Source organism: Chiloscyllium plagiosum, unplaced genomic scaffold (assembly GCF_037043375.1).
Source record: "Chiloscyllium plagiosum isolate Xiang-an unplaced genomic scaffold, Cpla_swu_hap1 HiC_scaffold_27, whole genome shotgun sequence".
Lineage (NCBI taxonomy): Eukaryota > Metazoa > Chordata > Chondrichthyes > Orectolobiformes > Hemiscylliidae > Chiloscyllium > Chiloscyllium plagiosum.
The window spans coordinates 24,679,837-24,704,337 of NW_028270165.1; positions in this window are offsets into that span (position 1 = coordinate 24,679,837).

Sequence of the window (24,501 nt, forward strand, 5' to 3'; positions counted from 1 at the left end):
AATCGACATGAAAAGGAATAGGGAGAAAGCAGAACTATGATGTGGAGATAAGTGATCAGCTATGACTGAGAGAAACGAAGGCTGCCGGGTAGGTCAGTTTTTCCCACTTAAAGAGTGACTTATCTCGGGGGGTCTGTCCTCCACTTTGAACAGAGCGGCAAGGAGAGAGCCATGAACCACTTTGGATTGATGCTCCGTGGAAGAAATGACTACTTCTCATTTTAACTGTGTAGCCTGTGGGAAATCTGTATAAATTAATTACATGCAGCTAGATAGAAGGAATGTTGTGTCGGCAGATTTGGGTTTCTGCTACCTCATCCGATGTTTGTATTCTGACCAGTTTTACCTTTTAGGATCTTGGAGAGGTTTAGTACTATTAAATAACTTGTTTGTTCGCTTCTAAAAGCTCTGAAGAGTTATACACATTTCTGTGTGGCTGGCAGCATTGTTAAGCCAGGCCATGAACATGTTTTACATATCTATCCTGAAATAAAAATGGTGAAGACATTTTTAACTTACATCTCGACACTTTCTTTCATCTTTTAACTTCCACTCGCGGCCAGAGAATTAGCCAGGTATGAATTATTAATACAGAGAGATTTGCACAACAACACTTGGGTATGTGTGAGAAACCAACGAGAGCAATGTATTCCTGCATAAGTGCATTTTGACACTTCATTTCAGGAGAACTTCCAACTATTTGACTGTCACGCTCAGGTCGAGGGAGTGGCGACTGCTCAGATAGTATGTATGGTCCTCTTGTGAGACTGGATGAAATAAAACAGCTTTGTCAGGCCGAGTTTAGACTTGAACATGCAATGAAATAGCTTCCCTCGAGGCATGGCTTGGTGAACATCACAAATCCTCAGTGTTGTTGCAGGAATTGTTTCAGGGCCCATTGCTCTTGTTGCATCCATTGTGTTCTGCCGTTACTTGATTTCCCATTGAATCAAATAGAATAAAGACTCTCATCTGTGATTCTGTGGACATCATGACGAGAGAGAAGTGGATCATCCACTTCCAGCTGAGGATGGTACAAGTATTTCCGCCGAGTATTTTGCACTAATGTGCTACAATATTCAGTCTTTGAAATGGGGATACTGATAGAGCATCTTACTTAAAATAGTCCTTTAATAATCGTATATTATTTATGTCTGGAATTCACCTTTTGCATCAGATATTAGCTCTGCTGTTGGGAATAGATGTCGTCAAGTGCACTAGCTTCATCGAGTTTTCATCATGTCGATACACATGGTGTGGAGCACGGCATGTACAGCTGCACTCATCATTGAACCTTAGCTTGGCTGATGTTAATGGGTGAGGTTGGGACTATCCCAGGCATGAGTTTATAGAATGTAATTGAAACAAATTTTTCTGTTAATCTCGTATTCTCACCAAATGAATGCACAATTATGAGGTGCCAGATTTGATATAAAAGTCTGCTGGCTGTCAACGAATTCATACCGAGACTAATTCATCATGCAAGTCTGTACACAACGTCCTACTTTGGTCTGTGTTGCTTTAAGATTTCCATTACAACATTCTCACTCTTGTGAAGGTCTACCCTTGGTGTCAAACGACCAATTTGTCACATTTTTCAACTACTTTCCATATGTTCTTTGGAATATTTTTCCTTCCATTACTGTCCTTTTCTTTGAAAACGAAACTATTTCTCGACGTTCCTCTCCCTGACCATGAGTTTGGTTTCTCATCTCTATTTTCATCTCTGTAATGTGCTTATGTTTTTCTTCTGGAGAAACTGAACAAAATTACAAAACAGAAAATTACAAATTATGAAGTACAAATTTCTATTTACGAATGGTTAATTGCATCAATTACCTCCCTCACAAATTTATGAAGGTGAACCAGCCTGTTCACAGCCTTCATGATTCTTTTAGAACTCCACTGCTCTGTCCAGATAATTCACCTGCATTTCCATCATAATATTGCATTTCTCCACTGCAGCATCAGTGCAGCTTTCTCATAAATTACCATTTGCATCTTTTTGAAATATGGATTTGAGTGTTCTAAATTTCTTCTGGCCACACTTCCATTTCCCAAGCAATTACACTTGATATGAAACTTGTTCATATTTCCGTATAACCTGCCAGGTGAAAAGATATTTTTACAGTGCTAAGGGCATCGACGAGTAACATGGAAGCCCAGGACAATAATCTGTGGTGATTTGTCCATAACCCATGAAGAAGATTGGTAGAGTTTAAACAGAAACTATGAAACCATCATCATTTGTTTTAAAAATAAACTGTTTTACTTGTGCCCTTTACTGAAGGCAGTAAGTCATTCCTTCGTGTGACTGCAGATGAACGACGATGAGTTTGATATTTTATTGTCCTGTGGAACAGTTGGTCAAGGGAAAAGAACGCCATGATGAGTGTAAAATGCTGGCCGTAACGGGGATGCACACATCCCATGAAAGCACAAGAGAAATGAAGAAGGCCAGTTTTCAACCTGATTCCCATATTCCTGCAAGCTGGTTCTATGCAGCGCTGTGATAATCCATCATTTCAGTTGCATTCATTTCCATCTGTGTCTTTCCTCCCTGCGTGGTCATCTCAAACTGTCTCACTTAATGCTGATCATATAGATGCATAGATACAGAAGATGATGTAAGGAACTGGTATATTCCAGGGCAATCGCAGTATGAAGAGGTGTAATAATGTTTGAGCCAAAGCAATGAACTTGAAACGGGGAACGTGGTAGAAAGGCGAGTATAGTCAGCAACACTCAAAGTATTGTTGAGCGATTATTATTGTGAGCATACTCTTTTCTTTAAATAACAAATAGACGTGAGCAAGGGAGTCCACCAGTCTAATCATTGGAACGACACTAACATGAGGAAATTATGAAGAAACTGAATATTTAATCTACAACAAAATCCTGATTCCTGATGAAAAGCTTATGCCCAAAATGTCGATTCTCGGATGCTCCCCAGATGCTGTTTGACCTGCTGTGCTTTTCCAGCAACACGCTATCAACTCTGATTTCCAGCATCTGCAGTCCTCACGTCCTGCTTAACAACAAGGATGTTTTCCAGTTTGGGACTTTTAACCTATAGGGAGAGTTTGTATAGGCTGGGTCTCATTTTCTTGGAGCATCAGAGGGCATGACATTACGTAAGCTCATAAAATTATGAGGAGTAATAGGCAAAGTAAACAGCCATGGTATTTTCCCAAGGTACGGCTGTCCAAAACTAGAGAACATACCTTTAAGATGAGATGTGAGAGGTTTTAAAAAGGGGGGAAAAATCACTCAGAGAGTGGTGAGTGTATGGAATGAGATGGCGGAGGAAATTTGGAAGGTTGGGGCAGGTACAATATTTAAGAAATATCTGGATTACTACACCAACAAGAAGAAATACGAGAGATGTGCCAACTGCTGGAAAATGGAGATGCAATAATTTAGGATGTCTGGTCGACACAGCCGTGTTGGACCAAAGGGTCTATTACATGTTGTACATCTAATGATGCTATGGATCCTGTGACCAGACTAGCTTTCTGCAATTGTGAGGGCTCATGCTGATGAAGGAGGTTACAGAAGTAGAGAGGTTTGTGAGTCCTTGAAGACGTTTTAAATTTTGGTAGCATTTTATGGATTGGTCGAGGTGGGGTTTAAGCACTGGACTAATCTGCAATCTAAATTCGCAATATCAGATCCTGGTTCAGGAAACTGTAGGGTATGGGAGGTGAAGGAAATTTCTTCATTGGCATGGTGGTTGGGAGTGGAGGAGATGAGAAACCGAACAACCGCTTCGTTCTGCACAGAGGAGACACATTGAGAGTTTTGTGGGGATGGAGATGAGGTAAGAGTGTCCGATGATCAAAGAACCACAGGATGTGAAACGATGCTACTCCGAACAAGGTTAGGTTGTTGTCTGTTTTTCAGATGAGTCACGAGTGCATAGGTTGTGATGTGTCGGGTTTGTATGTGTTGTAGGGCCTATTTGATCAAAGCTAACAAATACGCTCTCAGTAAAAATGGTTTTAAGTTCAAAAAGATGTCTCTTGTACAATGAAGGGGGAGTGGCCTGTTTTCCCAGCTCAGATTCAACATGGCTGAGTTTGGTTTGATTTTAGCAAGCAGTCAGTTTGTTTTTTCTCTGGCTGCTCGTAAACGAAACTGTTTCATGCTCATCCTTTCTCTCGTTGACATCTATCCTGTAAGAATCAATTTATGATTTTAACTTTTTACCAAAGGGGTGTTTCTAAAGCTGTTGCACGTATATTTACAAGCATCGGTAACTTATGACAGAGTCGTCTGGGTTTTTAAATAGTTAAATCATTCTATATTCTGCTCTCTTTGGTATTTCATTTGGTAATCTTACAAATAATTTTTGTTTGCTTTAAAGCCAAGTGGTTGGGTTAGCTACCTCAATCATTGATATATCCTCCTTAAAGAAAACTAACAAAGTCCTATCTGGGCGACTTTCACGAGCTGTTTCCCGGGATCTGGCCTGTTCCAATACAAATGTCACAGTAATTGGAGATGTGTCGACTCTGCAGGAAGTCCTGCAGATAGAAATGTCTGGATGTCTGAAGCAGCTTACAGAGATAAAGCTATTTGTAGATCAGACTGAGTTTACACAGAGAAAATGTTTTCTGGAACGCAATACTTTAGAGGGTCAAGCAAGTTGTATATCGTGAAGCCACCATCAGAAACATGGGTGTTTATATTCACAGAAGACATTCACCGGATTTTAAAAAAAAACGGCTTCGGTTCTGGATGTTATATTGACAGGTAGTATAGACTGGAGCCACTATCAGAAACAAGAATGTTTCTGTTCACAGAATAATTAAAAAAAGGTTTGTTTTTTGGATGTTACATTGAGAAGGAGGTTGTGGACAATAGCAGATTTTCCCCATAATAGGACAGTAACAGGGACTGTGGACAGGTACATAGATGAGGACTATTCTACAAGCTGGAGCTCAGTTCCTAAACTGGTGAGAGTGGAAGGGTAGGACAAGTGCGCACAAGCAAGAGTGTAACAGCTGGCGACGCTTATTCAGACAATTATAAGGACGTAAGCACTGAAGGAGCTTGAACTGACACGGTGGGTAAGAGAGACGGGAGAATGTCACACTCACAGTGAGTTTTGTCGGAATAGGACCAGGAGATTCGTTGACATTGGAGTAGATTATTCAGATCAGACTGTTAAGGTACTTGAGAGGTCGAAGCAAATTCGGAGCTATGTTGGGGTCCACTGCTTAATGATATCTTCGGGATTGGAAGAGGTCACACAGATATGGAGGACTGTGGGAGATGCAGGTGCTTACAGAGACAGGGAGATTCGGTGGGTTTGGAATAAAGAGAACAAAGAACAAAGAAATTTACATAAAGAGAAATTGCTGGAAAATCTCAGCAGGTCTGGCAGCATCTGAAATGAGAGAAAAGAGCTGACGTTTCGAGTCTAACTGAAGGGTCAATTCAACTCGAAACGTCAGCTCTTTTCTCTTCTTACAGATGCTGCCAGACCTGCTGAGATTTTCCAGCATTTTCCCTTTTGGTTTCAGATTCCAGCATTCGTAGTAATTAGCTTTTATAAAGAAAATTTACAGCCCAGGAACAGGCCCCTCGGCCCTCCAAGCCTAAGCTTGAGACCCTCCACTGTCTCAACCTGTCGCCCAATTCCTAAGCATCTGTAACTCTCTGCTCCCCACCCACTCACGAATCTGTCCAGACGCATCTTAAATTAATCTACCTTGCCTGCCTTTACTATCCAGGAGAAAGTGAGGACTTCAAATGCTGGAAATCAGAGCTTAAAAATGTGTTGCTGGAATAGCGCAGCAGGTCAGGCATCATCAAAGGAACAGGAGAATCGACGTTTCGTGCATAAGCCCTTCTTCAGGAAAGAAGGGCTTATGCCCGTAACGTCGATTCTCCTGTTCCTTTGATGCTGCCTAACCTGCTGCGCTTTTCCAGCAACACATTTTTAAGCTGCCTCTACTATCTTGCTGACAACACGTTCCAGGCACCTACCACCCTCTGTTTAAAGTACTTGCCAAGTGCATTCCGATTAATCTTTTCACCTCTCAACTTGAAAGCGTGATGTCTCGTTACTGAATCATTCACCCTAGTAAACAACTTATCCCTATGTAACATGTCTATGTTAAAACTCGCTTGGCTTTCCTCCTAAACATGAGAGAACAAGAAAATAAAAGTAAGTTCATTTATTGATTGCTTCTCAACATGTGGCGGGGAGCCCAGCAATCCAGAGCGTGTGCTGACACATTAGGCAGTGCTGCAAGCGCTGTCCCGTGTGCTTTCAAAAGCCAAGAGTTTTTATACTTTTTTTTTATAAAAGAGGCGTTTCTGCAGTTTCGTGTGCAACTGCCCCGAATTAGTTACTGTTGGGAAATATTAGGGCTGACTACTGTTGGGACATGTTGGGACAAGCCTTTGGTCACGTGCACTTGTTACCTTGCTGTTCTTTTTTGCTTTATTTTCTTTGTTTGCACTTGAATATGTCCAAGCTAACCAAACCCTGCTCCGACACTATTTTGTTTAACATACCAATTGTATCAGTTTCAAGCAAGCTAAAATGTATGCTAAAATGTACTATTCTTACATTCCCCACCCCAACCCCGCTTTGATTATTCCATAATTACATATCTAAAAGGTTGTCAGCTGGAATAAATACCACGCAAACATTTAAGCACAAATATAACCCCTACAGATAACAGACTAATAGAGGCATAATGACTGATCATGCCCCAGAAATTGCCCAGTAAATTAAACAAACACCATCGCACAGAGGGGCCCACCTGCATTCCTACAACATAGGTTATTATGATCTCTATCTCTTAGGTCACATTGCAATAGGAGTCGTTGATATTAGTAATGCACATGTTACGAATCACCTTACATGCGCCACCCTCCTTGTCTAACAGGTATTCTAGGGCATAACTGTTCTGTAAGGCAAAGAGTTGCAATTTCCTGAGATCCTTATTCATGCTATCAAGAGCCTTTGGTGGTGGTGTTTTCTAGGATGGTGAGGCCACAGATTAGAAAGTTTCGGTTCTTGGTGGCTATCAGGAGAAAGTGAGGTCTGCAGATGCTGGAGATCAGAGATGGAAATGTGTTGCTGGAAAAGCGCAGCAGGTCAGGCAGCATCTAGGGAACAGGAGAATCGACGTTTCGGGCATTAGCCCTTCTTCAGCCCTGAAGAAGGGCTAATGCCTGAAACGTCGATTCTCCTGTTCCCTAGATGCTGCCTGACCTGCTGCGCTTTTCCAGCAACACATTTCCATCTTGGTGGCTATCACTCCTGCTGACCGGCCAAGACTGAGGGTACCTCGGAAACCGTATCCCATAGAGGATCCAAGGGTCTTAGAAGCCTTCCACTGGTCAGAGAATTCCTCCAAGACAGATTGGTTCGAAAGTCTCTGAAGGACTTTGATATCATAAGGACAGCGAATGGTTACCTGTCGGATGGTACCAATGGCAAATCGGGTGGAGTGCTTCCTAACAGTGGTTGCATAGGTACAGTTGAACATGAACACATATCCACCTGTCAATTGATAACGTATGGAATTTCTCGGCAATTTCGCCCAAGAATAACACACCTCGAGCCAATCGTTTGGAGGTGACCATTGCTCAACACTTGGCAGGGAGCCCAGCCCAAAATATGATTTTTGACGAGGAAAGACCAGTTCCCAACCTGGACATAAGTCTCATGTCCATTAGCATACACTATCGGAGTGCATTGAATGAGGTCTACGCACTGGGACTTGGTACGTGAACAATGATATCGTTCACTACTTTAGTCACAGTGGTGTTGGATGCAGTGCTTCAACACACAAGAGATGTTGTGAAGCACAATTACCATTCCACTTATCCATCCCTTTCTGATGAGGCACATCTGGTAACTAGTGCCATTGTCATAGTGGTATTGACAAGGATTGGAACGCCTGTTGGTTTTAATTTCTCCACTTCAGCCAAGACCTTGAAATATGTGCTAACTCCATATAGACCTAATTTCCCCCAAGAAAAGTCAGATTGCCCACTTTCTCATTGTCTCTGAAGATGTCAGTCTCCACACGGGGCTTTCGCTTCCAGGATAGTCTTCCACTCATCCTCCTGACACTTGTCTTTGGTTATCTTGGAGACATAAACGAGGGTGCGGAGCTGGCCACTAGCTAGTGACCAAACGGGGGTAGTAACTAAAATTGATGTGGAGAAAGTGGTTGGGGATAACACACTATCTTTCTGTCCTTTGAATTTTAAGATGGGTGTGCCTGAATAAATTATCCCAAGTCCCTAACAGAAGATGTTAGAAAAGATACAAGAAGCAAGACAAGCATGGTTACAAAATGGTCCTTGGTGGTCGTAGCTCTCCTAGTCGTCTGTGGTGTTTGGACTGTACGCCTCTTTTGAAGTCTAATAGATGAATCCAGTTGGGCAGCCCTTCGATCTTTACTGCAGAGGGAGAAGTGAGCAGAACTTGTAATGGTCCTTCCCACGGTGGCAATAACTTCTTCTGTCCCCAGTTCTGCATTAGGACTAAATTTACTGGGGCTAGGGGAAGCACTTCCTACAATCCGATGTTACCCTTCTGGGCCGCACGATCCTGGGAACTTAGAGCTAAGAGAATTTGTTAGAGATTGAGCATATGTTATCAGTTTCTCATTCATAGCATGTAGACCAAAAGTGATCTCTGCGTTCCCTCTGGCTTCCCAGGGAGTCCTTCGGGGCCTGCTGTATATCCATTCCGCTGGATTCCGTTTTGTCGTACAGTGTGGAGTGACACTCATTTCAAAACGTGCTCATGGTAAGACCTTAAAAGAGTTTAGACCGGTCTCGTCAGCCAGTTTTGTTAATTTACTTTTTTCGGGATATGAGTAAGACCATTAAGCAGTTTAGACCAGTCTGTCAGCCAGTTTTGCGAATTTCTACTTTTGGCCCCCGTTAGCTCTTTCTACTACACCCGCTGCCTGTAGGTGCTGTACACAGCATAACTGCTGTCTATTATTAAAATGCTCACACAGTTTCTTATTTATCATTGCACAAAATGGAGGCCAACATCAGAACTGATGATTTCAGGAAGAACGAACCTCAGAATGACACCCTGGCGCAGGATTATAACAGTGGTTTCAGCAGTCTCGTCTGTGGTGGACTGTGCTTCAATCTACCGGCTGAAAGTATCAAAAATAGCCAAACAATATTTGGAACAGTGCACACGCGTTAGAGTGATAGAGCCATAGAGATTATACAGCATGGAGACAGACCCTTCGGTCCAGAACCGTCCATGCCGACCAGATATCGCAACCCAATCTAGTCCCACTTGCCAGCACCCGGCCCATATCCCTCCAAACCCATTCATATTCATCTATCCATCCAAATGCCTCTTAAATGTTGCAGTTATACGAGCCTCCATCACTTCCTCTGGCAGCTCATACCATACACGTGCCACCCTCTGCGTGAAAAGGTTGCTCCTTAGGTGTCTTTTATATCTTTCCCCTCTCACTCTAAACCTATGTCCTCTAGTTCTGGACTCCCTGATCCCAGGGAAAATACTTTGTCTATTTATCCTATCCATGGCCCTCATAATTTTGTAAACCTCTATATGTTCACTACTCAGCCTCCGACGCTCCAGGGAAAACAGCCCCAGCCTGTTCAGCCTCTCCCTGTAGCTCAGATCCTCAAACCTAGAACATAGAACATAGAAAAATACAGCGCAGTACAGGCCCTTTGGCCCTCGATGGTGCGCCGATCCAAGCCCACCTTACCAACACTGGCCCACTTTCCTCCATATGCCTATCCAATGCTCATTTAAATGCCCATAAAGAGGGAGAGCCCACCACTGCGACTGGCAGGGCATTCCATGAACTCACGATTCGCTGAGTAAAGAATCTACCCCTAACATCTGTCCTGTACCTATCACCCCTTAATTTAAAGCTATGCCCCCTCGTAATAGCTGACTCCATACGTCGAAAAAGGTTCTCATGATCAACCCTATCTAAACCCCTAATCATCTTGTACACCTCTATCAAGTCACCCCTAAACCTTCTTTTCTCCAATGAAAACAGCCCCAAGTGCCTCAGCCTTTCCTCATAAAATCTTCCTACCATACCAGGCAACATCCTGGTAAACCTCTTCTGCACCCGTTCCAGTGCCTCCGCATCCTTCCTATAGTATGGCGACCAAAACTGCACACAATACTCCAGATGCGGCCGCACCAGAGTCTTATACAACTGCAACATGACCTCAGGGCTCCAGAACTCAATTCCTCGACAAATAAAAGCCAGTACGCCATATGCCTTCTTCACCACACTATTTACCTGGGTGGCAACTTTCAAAGATCTGTGCACATGGACACCATGATCCCTCTGCTCATCCACACTACCAAGTATCCGACCATGAGCCCAGTACCCCATCTTTTTTTTACTCTTACCAAAGTGAATCACCTCACACTTATCGACATTCAACTCCATTTGCCACCTTTCTGCCCAGCTCTGCAACTTATCTATATCCCGCTGTATCCTGACACATCCTTCCTCACTGTCAACAACTCCACCGACTTTCGTATCATCCGCAAACTTGCTCACCCTACCTTCTAGCCCCTCCTCCAGGTCATTTATAAAAATGACAAACAGCAATGGTCCCAAAACAGATCCTTGCGGAAGACCGCTCGTAACTGCACTCCAAGATGAACCTTTACCATCAACTACTACCCTCTGCCTTCTTCCAGCCAGCCAATTCCTAATCCAAACCTCCAACTCACCCTCAATGCCATACCTCGTATTTTTTACAGGAGCCTACCATGGGGAACCTTAACAAACGCCTTACTAAAATCCATATACACCACGTCTACCGCTTTACCCTCGTCTACCTCCTTAGTCTCCTTCTCAAAGAATTCAATAAGGTTTGTGAGGCGCGACCTGCCCTTCACAAAACCATGCTGACTATCCTTGATCACATTATTCCTATCCAGATGTTCATAAATCCTATCCCTTAAAATTCTCCCTAAGATTTTGCCCACAACAGAAGTGAGACTCACCGGCCTATAGTTACTAGGTTTATCCCTACTCCCCTTCTTGAACAAGGGAACCACATTTGCTATCCTCCAGTCTTCTGTCACTATTCCTGTAGACAACGAGGACATAAAAATCAAGGCCAATGGCTCTGCAATCTCCTCCCTTGCTTCCCAGAGAATTCTAGGATAAATGCCATCAGGCCCAGGGGACTTATCTATTTTCACCCTTTCCAGAATTTCCAACATCTCTTTCCTACATACCTCAAAGCCGTCCATTCTAATTATTTGTGACTCAATATTCACATCGGCAACAATGTCCTATTCCTGAGTGAATACTGACGTAAAGTATTCATTCAGTGTTTCCCCAATCTCTTCAGCCTCCACACGCAACTTCCCACTACTATCCTTGACTGGACCTATTCCTATCCTAGTCATTCTTTTATTCCTGACATACCTATAAAAAGCCTTAGGGTTTCTCTAATGCTACCAACTAAGGATTTTTCATGTCCCCTCCTTGCTGCTCTTAGTTCTCTCTTCAGATCCTTGCTGGCTACCTTATAACTCTCAATCGCCCCAATTGGACCTTCATGCCTCATCTTTACATAGGCCACCCTCTTCCATTTAACAAGGGATTCCAATTCCTTATTAAGTCACGGCTCCCTCACCCGACCCTTTCCTCCCTGCCTGACAGGTACATACTTATCAAGGACACTCAACAGTTGGTCCTTGAACAAGCTCCACATATCTATTGTGCCCATGCCTTGAAGACTACTTTTCCAAACCACGCATCCTAAGTAGTGCCTCACCGCATCATAATTGCCCTGCCCCCAGCAATAACTCTTGCCCTGCAGTGCACACTTATCCCTCTCCATCACTAGAGTAAAAGTCACCGAATTGTGGTCACTGTCCCCAATGTGCTCACCTACCTCCAATTCGAACACTTGGCCTGGTTCGTTACCCAGAACCAAATCCAGTATGGCCTCACCTCTTGTTGGCCTGTCTACATATTGTGTCAGGAAATCCTCCTGCACGCATTGGACAAACACCGACCCATCTAATGAACTCGAGCTATAGCTTTCCGAGTGAATATCTTGAAAGTTAAAGCCCCCATAACAACAACTCAGTCCCCCATAACAACCATTCCTGAAGAAGGGATTATGCCCGAAACGTCGATTCTCCTGTTCCTTGGATGCTGCCTGACCTGCTGCGATTTTCTAGCAACACATTTTCAGCTCTGATCTCCAGCATCTGCAGCCCTCACTTTCTCCCCATAACAACCACCCTGGCAACATCCTTATAAATCTTTTCTGAACCCTTTCAAGTTTCACAACATCTTTCCGATAGGAAGGAGATCAGAATTGCACGCAATTTTCCAACAGTGGCCTAACCAATGTCCTGTCCAGCCACAACGTGACCTCCCAAATCCTGTACTCAATACTCTGACCAATAAAGGAAAGCATATGAAACGTCTTCTTCACTATTTTATCTACCTGCGACTCCACTTTCAAGGAGCCATGAACCTGCACTCCAAGGTCTCTTTGTTCAGCAACACTCCCTAGGACCTTACCATTAAGTGTGTAAGTCCTGCTCAGATTTGCTTTCCCAAAATGCAGCACCTCGCATTTATCTGAATGAAATTCCATCTGCCACTTCTCAGACCGTACTTAATTATGTACACTTGTTAACTCATGTGGGTAAGGGGGGAAGCCCACCACAGGTGAGACTGCTGAAAACACTGATATAATCCTGCTACAGGTCGTCATTCTGAGATTCATTCTTCCTGAAATCATCAGCGGTAATTCTATGAAATCGAGTTGAATACATTGAAAAGCTGTTGCGGAAATAATGTTTTCCCTCCTGGTCCTGGCACCGATATTTCTGGATTGTGCTTGGCACATATGCAGCAAGATGACACAATTTCACCAGTTTCCTTATTCATTTTCCAGTGCAACCAGGATGCGTTACATAATTCTATCATTTCCCCCTGACCCACATGAACTAACGAGTGGACATAATTAAGTACGGTCGGGAGGAAGGAATCAGGTTGACAGGCTTTACAGTTCGGGGTTAGCCAAAGATCTCTTGCATCGTCAATGGCCCACTCGCACGTTGCCACATGCGTTTTTCGACTGCACGGGCGTCCCACTGTAGGCTTTTTATTTTCGCACTGTCGGACAAGGCTGCAGCGTTTTAATGCTGTGGTAAGGGTGCTGTGCTAATAAGAAGGTGCCATCGTTGCGCTCTCTGCAGGGTGAACTCATCTGCCCGTCTATTTCCCAAGATATCGGATTTCCCAAGGAACCACCCTGAGCGGGATCCTCATCGTCACAATTTAAAAGCAGTGCAGCCATACCCGACAGGTCGTGCAGACATTTTAAGCCTTTACACTTATCCTTTTGAGTTACAGTCAATTCGAGAGCGGTCTTAGGTTTCAGATCCAGTTTTAATTCCTTATATAGAGTCATGGAGTCATTGAGATGTACAGACATGTCAATCACACTCAGCATTCAATATCGCCCGTTTCTTTAACTCCCCTGTAGTCGTACATAATGCAGTCCCTCTCTTACATGCATTATCCTGTCAACTTTTAATTTCCATTTCGTAATGCCTTCTCTTGGCCTACTGTTTCCATTCCTTTATCAATCCCTTGCATTTATCACTCGCCTTTTTATCCTATATTTTCTTTTCAGCCTCTGATTGCAGCTACATTCCAAGTTCCCCTTCTGGCCATTTATCAGAGCCCAGATATTTAGTCAACTGTGCTTTCAATACTCTATAGTCTTGCCCCTTTTCCAAATGTTGTTCGTACATGTACTGTACTGGGGAATCCCCATCATTCTTGTCTAGTGGTTGTCCCATATTTTAAGATGTAAGATGAATTTATACCTAAATCCCAATAAAGAATTAACACAGCCTCAAGTGTTAATCAGAGCCTGTCTCGGTGTGTGCTTTCTGACGAGATTAGTTTTTAGGTTTTCCTAATTCCTCTGTCCTCCTTATGTAATCCTGTGTCGAGACTTCTAGCTTTGCCTCGATTAATCGTCTGTCCACAACCGAAGCTCAAGAAATATCTGTCTCTGGCCTGATTTTCTGAATAAGTCGTCCGCCCATGACAAATTCCGAAGGGGTCACTATATTCCTGTAAATTAACACCAAACCTTTTTCATACCTTAAGCCCAGTTCTTCCTTCACCCCGTTCTCTCGTGGATCCCAGTGGGGGACCAGAACAATCTCGAGCGAAGGACCACAGTGTTCCCAGGAGTCATTTAACAGAGCCCAAACACATGGGATTCGTTCGTGCACTCTTCACTCCTGCTGAGTCCTGGGTTCACCACAGTTGCTTACAATTCTTTGAGGAGCGGATCCCACCTAGGCTTCTGGACGAGTCCCCGAAATGTTAAAGATCGCTTGGCTTTCCTACTACAACCATGAGAACAAGAATACATTAAAGTATTAAAGGTCCTTTATTGGTTGCTATTCACCACGTGGCGGGGGAGCACAGTAATCCCGAGTTTGTGCTGAACGCGGCCTAATCAATGTTTTGTACAATTTTAGCATGACTTGCCAGCTCTTATATTCAACACCCCGCCCGATGAAGGCTAGCATACCGAAGGCCTTCTTGTCCACTTTATCCACCTGTGCAGAAACCTTCAGAGTACAATGGACCTGAATTCCAATATCTCTCCGTTAATCAACTTTTCCCAAGGCTCTTCCGTTTACTGTGCACTTCGCTCGAAAATTAGACTTCCCAAAATGCATCACCTCACATTTGCCTGGATTGAACTCCATCTGCCAATTCTCCGCCCAACTCTCCAGTCTCTATATTTTCCTGTATTCTTCGCCAGTCCCCTATACTTTCTACCACTCTACAAATCTTCGTGTCACCTACAAACTTGTTGATCATACCACCAGTGCCTTCTTCCAGATCATTTATGTATATCACAAACAACAGTTGCCCCAGCACTGATCCCTGTGGAACACCACTGGTCATGTGTGTTGCAGACGTTTCGTCCCCTGTCTAGGTGACATCCTCAGTGCTTGGGAGCCTCTTGTGAAGCGCTTCTGTGATGTTTCCTCCGGCATTTATAGTGATTTGTATCTGCCGCTTCCGGTTGTCAGTTCCAGCTGTCCGCTGCAGTGGCCAGTATATTGGGTCCAGGTCGATGTGCTTATTGATTGAATCTGTGGATGAATGCCATGCCTCTAGGAATTTGGCCAAACAGAGAACAACCAGGGAATAAGCACATCGACCTGAACCCAATATATCGGCCATGGCAGAGGACAGCTGGTACTGACAACCGGAATCGACAGATACAAATCACTATAAATACCGAAGGAAACATCACAGAAGCGCTTCACAGGAGGCTCCCAATCACTGAGAAAGTCACCTAGACAGGGGGCGAAACGTCTGCAAATTCCCAGCTCGGCGAACAGAACCACAACAACGAGCACCCAAGCTACAAATCTTCTCATAAACTTTGAACTACTGGTCACATTTCTCAATTTCGAGAAACTATCTGTCTCCTGTTGTTTAATCAGTTCTTTGTCCACCTATCCCGAACACCCTACACACCATGTGACTTCACTTTCTGCATTTAGTTGACATGGAAAACCTTATCAACGCTTTACTGATGTCCGTGTATATTGCATCCATAGCCTTTCATTCATTTATCAAATTGGTCACTTCCTCAAAGAAATCTATTAAATTGGTAAGGCACAACGTCCCGCGCACAAAACCATGTTGACTATCGCTGATAAGCCCATTCATTTACAAATATAACTAGATGTTATCCCTCAGTATCTTCTTCAGCAGCTTTCCAACCACTAACATCAGGCTCACAGGTCTGTAGTTGCCCAGAATATCCCTACCACCTTTCTTTGACAAGGGGACAATATGAGCAAACTTCCAGTCCTCCGGCACCTCACCTGTGTTTAAGGATTCGACAAAGATATCTTTCAGGGCCCCAGCTATTTCCTTTCTCGTCTCCCTCAGCAACCTGGGATAGATCCCATCTGGTCCTGGTTAATTGTCCATCTTAAGAACCTCTAGCCTACGCAACAAGTCTTCCCTTATGCCAATGTGATCCAGAGTAATCAAACTTATCTCCCTCATCTCAACACGCATGTCCCTCGTCTCAGTGAACACTGGTGCAAAGTAATCATTCAGAATCTCACTCGTTCTCGCAGGTTTAACACACAGCATCCCTTCCTTATCCTTTCGTTGATCAATCCTTTCTGTAGTTTCCAGCTTGCTTCTTATATAAGAATAATATGAATACTTTATCGTGAAAAGAACCTTTTTAGTTGCAGAGTAAGTTACACAGGAAATGTGGTTGAGGTGCAAGTTTGCAAAGTATGAGAGGGCTGCTGGGAATGGAGGAGCGAACAGCAATGTGGAATATTGCGGTGTTTGGAGATGTTTACATTGTATAGGGAGACTTACAGGATCTGCAACGGTAGAAGGAGAATGGGCTACAGATTTTGGCAGACTGTTGTTTCAGGTATATTTGATGCAAGGAGGAGTGATAGAGAAGTTGCAGCAACATAGATTGACAGAATAAGGTTGGAACAGGAGGAATTTACAGATGCAACGAGGTTGTAGGTTGTATGGAGAACTGATGAGCTGGAGAAGATCATACAGTCTAGAAGGTTTGAAAGGGCAGGAGAAGTTTGCAGATAAAATAATTTTGCTGTAGTCATCTGTTTCTTTGAAGTTAGTCACAATATTAAGACATAGTTTCTAGTTAAATATTCTTCAGATAATCACAAGGATATATTTAAAATTAATTTTAGGTAAATGCAATGATCACTAAGAGCATTATGAGAAAATATTCAAACATAGATGTGAATATTAACTAGTCTCAGGAAACATTTTCTTTATCGCTAAAAGAAATTCTGTAAGAAACAAACTTTTCTCAACTTATTACCTGAAGAGTGCTAACAGTCGAGGTAACTATTAAAATTTACATGCAACTAACTTTATATAGAAATTAAAATGATGGAAATTATAGGAATTAGTTAGAACCAACTGTCTACTAGCGTGATGTGAAGATATGAACAGTAACAGAAGTTGATCTAGATAACAAATGAATACAATGAAAATAAGAAGTTAAGCAGTCCTCAGAAATAAAGAAGAATGGGACATGCCTGAAGGAGAACAGCCAGTAATTGTGAAATGGGGATTAATAGGATGCATGGGAAGTTCACAAAGCCGAGCAATTACAATGGCTGTTAAACAACATGAGATCATGGGGACCTCTGGCTGTCCTCATGAATGTCCATCATTTATTCGGTGTTTCATCTTGTTGCATGTATAGAAGGGCATAGTGACCACGTAGCATGTGATTATTGGAAAAAAAATATGTTAAAATATCGTATTTCACTGTTAAAAAAAATCGTCATTGAACTCTATTGCATTCTGAGCCAAAGAATAAGCGGACAACTATATTGATTTTCTTAGTCAATAAGAATAAAGACTGGCACGTGGCTAAATTGGGCCTACCTCCTGAGTCTTTGATCCTAGTCGGAGGTTTCGCTCCTACATTCTATTTTCGTTTTTTATTTGTCACTGATAGATTAAATAAGAAACAAATTGTTCACAAAGCAGGTAGAATTTTTGAATGTGATAATAAAGGAGAATGGGAACTAAATTTTCAATTTGGCAAGGCTAGATGGAAATCAAATATGTCTTCACATGATTATACGTAAGTGCAAATTTATTCCATGTATGTCGTCATTTTTGTTGGCTCCTATAACCATCATTTTGGTCGTCATTTCAAGATTCCAACCCATGATTGAAAGCAGTCAGCAGCACATTAGCAACATCATTGAACTAGAATTTTAAGACACGAATATCCGTGAATCACTCATTATGTTCAACTGGCAAGAATCCTGTCACTGTGTGATTTAATTCATGCGTTTCGAACTCAGTTTAGGTTCTCGAAAACACCTGCTAATGCATTGCACTGTAGCTGCGCTATCCAGGGAGACATAAACTGATTAGACACGTGCATGCGCATGCGCACACAGACAGACTCTCTCTCTCGCTCTCTCTCACACACACACACACACACACACACACACACACACGTATGTTTGCAACAAAAATATGTAATTTGCTAAAATCTGAAAGCAATCATGGACAGAATACAAAATGTTTCTTCCAGATCTGTGACATACCATTAGAATTGCAAGCTTGTTGTACAAAGTGACAAGAAAAATACAAAATTATCCAATCCAGTGAAAACGTATTTCCTTTGTCTGACGGATCATGCACTTACAAAATCTTAACGGCGTACATCACCTAATTAAATCGCTTCTCAATCCTCCGTTTGAGTTCTTAAAGGGAAGTTTTGTCCAATCCTAAAGCAGATTATCTTGTGAATAAGTATCAGGAGCAGTTCAGACTATCTCAAAGCTAATTTATTGAATCACATTATGTTCTGAACCCTCTTCAACATATGTGCGTCTCTATTTGATCCCTAGAAAATGGATATACTACATTGATGATTCTGCAGGGTTTTTTTGGTCCAGATGTTGTGATGAAATCTCCACTTTGTAATCTCCATTCTTCGTTGTTCATCAGACTGTGCGTCTCTGGTGATGTTGCTAAATTGGATACAATTTTCTATTGGCAAACAACAAATGGGCCATTAACAAAAGCAACAAGACAACGAGTTATTTTCTGTGGATACTCTGTTGGAATGGAAGCCGGGCGTCGCCCATAAAAAAAAAGTGAGCATTACCAAAATCCAACACAAAGCAGACGCCTAAAACTATGTGGTTAAAGTCACCTTGCTTGAACAACTGAAGTTTCTGGGGAATAATTTACATTTATTAATATCCTAGATGAGAATGATCAAACTTTCATCTTTAATTTGTTTTGCTGAACTCCTCAGACAATTCGTAAGATGCGAATGGAGCTGACAATCCACTATCCAACGTCCAAGACTTTTTATTTAGTTTATTCACGAGATGAGGGTATCAATGGCGAGTTACAAATAAGCAGAATGCTTTATTCTCGATATTATGCAGCTTCTTGACTGTTCGTGGAGCTGAACTCATCCAATCAACTGTTGAGTGCTCTAAAGCATTTCTGAATTGTGATTTGTAGGCTGTGGACAGGCAGGAAATGATTTGCATGAATCAAAACTTATATCCCATGACTTCCCTGTATTGACCCAGCTGAAATAGCAGATCCCATTCACTTCCTCCTTAACTGTACTCCACAGAGAGAGAAACACTGAATATTATGCTAATTAATGTCCAGATGAACAGGCGTTGAGAACTGGGAAATCTATTTAATCTGGCTTTTGAGCCTTTCACTTGCTGCGTAGGACGTGACCTCACACTGTGTCACTTTAGCAACTTGCCACCTTCGCATGTAGCCAAACATCTGTACGAACATATAGAAAGACTTCAAAGAAGTATATTGTTTGAACTCCCCACTCCAGTATCAATGCAGTCAATTGTGAAGGAGAAGATTTTGGTCCGAGAACATATGGTAAATAACTTTCAATTCGAAATGGGCAAGAGGACTACAGACATAGGATGTCATGTGCAGTTGTCCCACGGTAAATGGCAAGGGGGATAGGATTAAAAAGCGGTTCGATATTGATTGCTGGCTCACATACGCAAATGCAAGAAACGGTAATGCTGGAAAATCTCAGCAGATAATACAGCATTTATGAAGAGCAATCAAAGTTAACATTTCGGTACCCGTAACACAACACAGGAGTTAAGGGCTGAGATTTGTTCCTGGTTTACAGTGTCAGCAGTTTACATCAGATGAGATTACATTCGCTACCCTGTGGAAACAGGCCATTTGCCCCATCAGGTCCACATCGCTCTTCCAAAAGCTAACACACTCTCCGACTAATAAGCCTAACACTAGGCAATTGAACATGGCCAATTCACCCGAATCTGCACATCTTTGGATTGTGGGAGGACACCAGAGCACCTGGGACGAAACCCGCGTGGACATGGGCAGAAAGTACAAACGCGCATCTGGAGGCAATGTTTGTCTTTGTTAGCACCCTGGTCACTGCACAATGAATTCAGATAGTTCAGCATCCAATGCTCAGAAAAAAAAAAACATTCGACTGCAGAGACTAGAGAGACAGAATCTAAAAGTGTGGCTCTGGAAAGGCTCAACGGGTCAGAGATGTTCCGAGGCGCAGGATATTCTATGTTTCGGGCATGCACCCTTAATGATGAAGGGTGTATGCCTGAAACATCAAATGTTCTATTTCCCGGGTGCTGTCTGTCCTGCTGTGTTTTTGTAACACGACGCTCTTCGAATCAGCATCCAATGCTGGCGACCAGACATAATTTCTTGTCAATATTTTCATGTCGAAATTCCCCAGATAAACCTACTGGAATTCATCTATCATCTGGCAGCGACCATACTCTGGACAATGGCTAATGCTCAGCATCCTCCAACAAGATTTGGTAACGTCGATTCCAGAAATGTTCCATTCATGATTATTGTGTTCTTTCAATTTTCCCCATTTCCAGCAGTTGTTTTAGATTAGTCAGGATGGCATATTTTTGTGGCTACAGCCTGATATTATGAACAATCAATCAAAGGGTGTCCAGAGATATTAAAAGTAGAACGGCCTCTTCCAGAGAGGCAGGATAATCGAATTTCTACCAGTGGCAGGGGCCCAAGGCATCCACATTAGCCAATTGCCCTCCTGGACCATGTTCCACCTTGTACTTGCTGAGAGTATGGGACCAACCATGAGCATTTGAGTGGCATGACGTTAGCATGCGAAGGATAGTTCACCCACCAATTTTGCGTGCACGCCCACTATGAGAGAGATTGGTCATTTATTGAGCTACGAGAAGCATTTATCATTTATTTAAAATCGCTACAAACGCGAACTGATCCTTTAAGTCCACAATCGGTGAGATTGGTCTTGCATATTCTGCACATGGCATTGGTTAAATGTTTCTTTCACTTTCCAGCCTCTTGATATCCGCCATAGTAAATGGCACTGGGTGTGTCTTGGAAATGTGCTAAATTGCTCCCTGATCAAAATGTAAATTGTTCTTGGCCCTTTTGTTACCGCCAGCCCTTCCTGAAACGCTCTTGTGTATTTAACAGTACTAAACCAAGGCAGCCATTGTATAATCGAAAAATGTTGAGCCAATCAATCTAAATTTCTCAACCAATTATGCTCCATCGGCTTGAGCCAAAGCTGTATAATGAAAGTTAGCAGCTACTGCACCCCTAGCTTTGCATAGGACACGGGAAGTGAAGTTATTCCCTTAAAATGTCAAAGTTCCCAAGTGTACTTTCTCAATGTGGCTGACAAATTCTGCAAACTCAAGAGTTGGAGAACAGAGCGAATCCTTTTAAGGATGGTTTCACAAACAATGACACAAGTGCACCGATATCTACCTCCATGAGAACCGGCAGATCATTTAACCAGGCATTAATTTTAATTGATTATGATTTGGATCTTTCAAGGGAACTTAACTGTTTCACACCAGATAATTAGGGACTTTCCAGGGTATGTAATCTCCTAGATACCGGTTTTCTTGATCATGTGAGACATTGTAGGATCGACTTTCTGGTTCGAGACCACATATAGGAAACAACTACAATGATTTGTCAGCCGAAATCTAAGGGAAGTTTTAGACATTTGGCTTGAACTCAAATTTGTTGTGGGGCGTCTCGGTGTCTTGGCCTAACGTCCGTCTGCTGAAAATATTCCTTGCGTGAGGCTATGTGATTGTCTACACTCAGGGGGTGGCACCAGCTCAGTCACACAAATAAGGTTTTCGGGCTTTTGGATTTTTACGCCATTAATACCACTCCAGTCGTCACTAGACTAACTGCGCAGTAGCTCGTATACTGTCACGAAGTTACACTTAAATATGTATGTACACAGGACACGGCCAGTGGCTCGTCAGCTTGGCGTTAACCCTGAAGTAAACTCTGTCTTTCTTTGCCTGTCTTAGAGGAAGAATGTGTTGGCATTGGCGCCCCCCCTGCACTTACATCCTTCATATTTTTACATGTTTCTATAAAATTCAACCTCATTCTTTTGAATTTCAATGAATATAACATCAGTCTACTAACTGTCTCCTCATAAGCCAACCCCTTCAACTCTGGAATGAAGCTAATGTTATGAAGGTTGAAGGTTTAAGAGAAAGCGAAGTCTGTTTTGGTACTGAGAGTTTGCAAACACCTGTCATGTGACTGACTAGCAATCTCAAAGAGCAAACATCCATTGAGAAACTGCCACTCAAAATATAATCTAGCAAAGGTACCTTCTTTTATATAAAACATCTTTGCAGCAAAAGGCCAAAGACGACCCAGCGAGATCTTGAGCTGAAAGAAGAAAGACACCGACGATGATAGCTGGTTTTGAAAATTAAGTGGATGTCATTTTAAAGGGTGCTTTTATCTGAACAGTATATTGTTATCGAGTTGGAGGTAGATAACCAACTTTTGAAGAGACAGCAAGCTTACAGTTGTAAATGCTTGTTGATTAACGTTCTCGTTTAGATGCAAAGTAAAAAAAAAAATTCTCTAAATAGTTGAATTCGGAGGAGATCTCTGTCACTCACATTTTAACAGGTCACGAGGCGGAGTGAACTGTTCTGTCAGTTTGATCTTGATTAGCAGATAGGTTCACTGCCGTGTAGCAACAATTTTGAGGCTTGGTTCTGGGATTTGAATAGTTTCAGGAAGATCCAGTCTGAGATTTGGACAGATTTGAGCAAACGTGTGGTATGAAAGATCCCAGCAGATTTAAACACTTGCCGATTCGTATTCTAGATCTTTAAATAAAACGCAGAAGATCCTTTAGGGCCTTGGATGGTGGTGAGAGTGGAGGTGTGGGCGCAGGGGGATCTTGAGTTGAAAGATCTGGGACACTAAATGGCAATTTTTTATGTCTGTTGGGATCTTTAATAATCAAAATCTATTCATATTTAGAACGACTATGCTTGTCTGAAACTGTCCAATTCGGCGATCGAGTCCCTAAACTGCTACAACACGGTGGTAAATCCTTCTGCTGATTAAAACAAATACAGAGAAAACTCACCTCGTCTCGGTCATCTGTTAAAGTATGAATGACGAAAAACTCCCCAAATTCCACGATTTATAGAAAAACAAAAATCAGTTTATTCTTTAACTCCCTAGTGAACATTAAACAACTACTTTTGACAACTCTCACCTTCCTGTGTCTTAAAGGGTTGTACTCAGCTTCCAACTGTATAATAAAACACTGTTCCAAAAGCACTATTATAATTACATTATCTTAATTTCAAAACAAGACTGCGGATCTTGTTTTTGATGTCTGACTTCCTCTGGCTGTAGATCTCCTTCGATCATCCTCGGTCTTTTGATGCAAAGAACTTTTAGACGAACAATGTACCTTTAATAGAGAGTGTTTTGCTGGAAGTGACTGTGACGATGCATCAGGTCGTCTCATTGGTGCGATGTTGGCAAAAAGTTAAAAAAAAAACGTTTGAATTTGGCCAGGTTTTAGTATCTTGGGGGAGAGATTAAATGGATTGGTAAAATTTGTATTGGTTTCCAAACATATCAACCAAAGCTCAGTTAATTCTTTAACAGCTAAATGTTACGTATTTTCAATTATCCAATTCACTCTGAGACTGCCAGCCAGTCACACAACAGGTGTTTGCAAGCTGTCAGTGCCGAAACAACTTTCACTCTCTCGGAAAGGGGCAGTGCTTAGGTGTCATAATATTAAGGATTCGAAACATGAACAATGCTTCCATATTTCAGTCCTGAATGACACACCCATTATTCTTAGATTGTGTCACTTAGTTTTTCATAACGCTATCATCAGAGAACTTTTTTCTATGTGACTTGCAGAATTGACAAGAGTAAATCAGCAGCTGTTGTATATGTGTACGTTCCAATGGCCAAATCAAGAGATTACTTCGATATAGAACTGGTTAGCAGACAGATATCAATGTGTTTTGTCATATCCTCACAGAATTCAGTAAGTCTGTGAAGCATGCTTTGACCCACACAAAGCCATGCTGACTATCTCTAATCACACTGTGGTGTTCTATGTAATAATCAAACTTGTCTCTTAGAATCCTCTCTAATACGTAACCCACCGCGGACTTGAGTGCAACTGCTCTGTAATTCCCAGGATTATCACTATTCTGTTTTTTGAAAAAAGGGGAAAAAATTACTTGTCGAAAGGGGGATAGATAGGCGTTACTGAGCGGCAAACGAGAGTCCAGGATGATGTGTTGCTTCTTTGATGCTACGGCCCTGGATGTCTCCAAGCAGTTACATGATAATCTCAAAAGAGAGTTTGAAAAGCTAATGGCCGTGGCAAAACTTGGTACTCAGGCCACAGCCAAAATAAGGATGAGATCCCAAAAGCAGAAAATCGAAATCTCGGAAGGAGGTTGAAATTTCGGGTCTCAAAGATAGTTATCTCAGGATTACTGCCAGTGCTACAGCCTAATTAGAATATTTTGTGCAGTTCTGGTCAGCACACTGCTGTGGATGT